This window comes from Otolemur garnettii, unplaced genomic scaffold, assembly GCF_000181295.1.
Source record: "Otolemur garnettii isolate 467f Iridium unplaced genomic scaffold, OtoGar3 scaffold00087, whole genome shotgun sequence".
NCBI classification, from domain to species: domain Eukaryota; kingdom Metazoa; phylum Chordata; class Mammalia; order Primates; family Galagidae; genus Otolemur; species Otolemur garnettii.
The window spans coordinates 785,462-787,784 of record NW_003852482.1 but is presented as its reverse complement, the minus strand read 5'-3'; positions in this window follow the sequence as shown (position 1 = coordinate 787,784).

The window sequence follows — 2,323 nt, the reverse complement described above, 5'->3', positions numbered from 1 at the left end:
GGGACCACAGGCGCCCGCCACAACGCCCGGCTATTTTTTGGTTGCAGCTGTCATTGTTGTTTGGCGGGTCCGGGCTGGGGATTCGAACCCGCCACCTTAAGTGTACGTGGCTGGCGCCTTAGCCAGTTGAGCCATAGACGCCGAGCCTATTATTTTTTTTTAAGAGAGACAGAGTCTCAATCTGACACCCAGGCTGAAGTGCATGGTGTCATCATAGCACACTGTAACCTAAAACTGGTCTTAAGCAACCCTCCCACCTCAGCTTCCAAGTCTCAGGTTTGAGCTACCATGCCTAGCTAATTTTTAAATTTTTTGTGAGATAGAGACTCACTATGCTGTCCACACTGGTCTGGAACTCCTGGGCTCAAAAGATCCTCCCATCTCAGCCTTCCAAAGTACTGGGATTCCCTGTGTGAGCCAACAACCCTGGCCTAAGTTTCATTTTTAAAAAAGCATTTCATATAGAATTGGCACTTGTAGCTCAGCAGCTAGGGCGCCAGTCACATATACTGGAGCTGGCGGGTTCAAACCTGGCCTGGGCCTGCCAAACAACAGTGACAACTACAATAAAAAAACAGCTGGGCTTTGTGGCAGGTGCTTGTTGTCCCAGCTACTTGGGAGGCTGAGGCAAGAGAATCACTGCTACAGGCGGTGGCGTGCGCCTGCAGTCCCAGCTACTCAGGAGGCTGAGACAGGTGGATTGCTGGAGTTTAGGAGTACTGGGCTGTAGTGGGTGCTAGGCTGATCAGGTGTCCGCCCTAAGTTCGGCCTCAATATGGTGACCTCCCAAGAGCAGGGGACCATCAGGTTCCCTAAGGAGGGATGAACCAGCCCAGGTTGGAAATGGAGCAGGTTAAAACTTCTGTGCTGATCATTAGTGGGGTCGCGCCTGTGAATAGCCACTGCACTCCAGCCTGAGCAACATAGTTAGACTCTTTCTCTGAAAAAAGAAAAGAGAGAAAATCGCTTAAGCCCAAGAGTTTGAGGTTGCTGTGAGCTGTGACGCCATGACACTCTGCCAAAGGTGACAAAGTGAAACTCTGGCTCAAAAAAAATAAATAAATAAAAAGCATTTCATATAAATGGAATTATTGCAGCTTTTTGTGTCTTTGTTTATTCGGCATAATGTCTGAGTCTCACTCATGCTGCAGAACACAACCCCAGTTCATGGCTTTCTGTTGTCAAATGGATTTCATGAAATGGACCACAGGCATTTTGTTTATTCTTTCACCAGTTTATGGACATTTGGACGTTTCCACTTTTTGGCTGTTATGAAATATGGTGCAGGAAACATCTGCCAAACATTTCTTTGTGCAGACATATGTTTTCATTTCTCTTGAATAATACCAAGGAATGGTATTGATGGTTCATGTGAAAATATCAATTTGATTTTTTTTTCTTTTGAGTCAGAGTCTCACTATCACCCTGGGTAGAGTGCCATGGCGACATAGCTCACAGCAACCTCAAACTCTTGGGCTTAAATGATTCTTTTGCCTCAGCCTCCTGAGTAGCTGGGACTACAGGGACTTGCCACAACCCCCAGCTATTTTGTCGTTGTTGTTGTCGTTGTTGTTTAGCAGGCCCTGACCAGGCTCAAACCCACCAGCGCCGGTGTACATGGCTGGCGCCATAAACACTGAGCTACAGGTGCTAAGCCATCAATTTGATTTTTTAAGGAACTATGAAACTGGGCGGCGCCTGTGGCTCAGTGAGTAGGGTGCCAGCCCCATATACTGAGGGTGGCGGGTTCAAACCCAGCCCCAGCCAAACTGCAACAACAAAAAAATAGCCAGGCATTGTGGTGGGCGCCTGTAGTCCCAGCTACTTGAGAGGCTGACACAAGAGAATTGCCTACGCCCCAAAGCTGGAGGTTGCTGTGAGCTGTGATGCCATGGCACTCTACCAAGGGTGAGAAAGTGAGACTCTGTCTCTTAAAAAAAAAAAAGAACTGTGAAACTGTTTTCCATAGTGGCTCATCATTTTACATTCCCATTAGTGGCATATGAGAGTCATTCTTTTGCCATACCCTCATCAACACTTGCTGTTGACATTCTGGTTTTTTTGTTTTGTTTTGTTTTTTTGAAACAGAGTCTCACTCTGTTGCCCTTGATAGAGCGCCTTGGCATCTTAGCTCCCAGTAACCTCAAACTCCTGGGCTTAAGCGATTCTCCTGCCTTGGCCTCCCAAAGTGCTGGGATTATAGGCACAAGCTACTGTGCCTGACCACTTTTTATACGTTGGTTGTTTTCATTTCTAATATTTGGTTGAGGACTTTTGTGTCCATATTTATAAAGGATATTGGTCTGAAGTTTTTTTTTTTTTT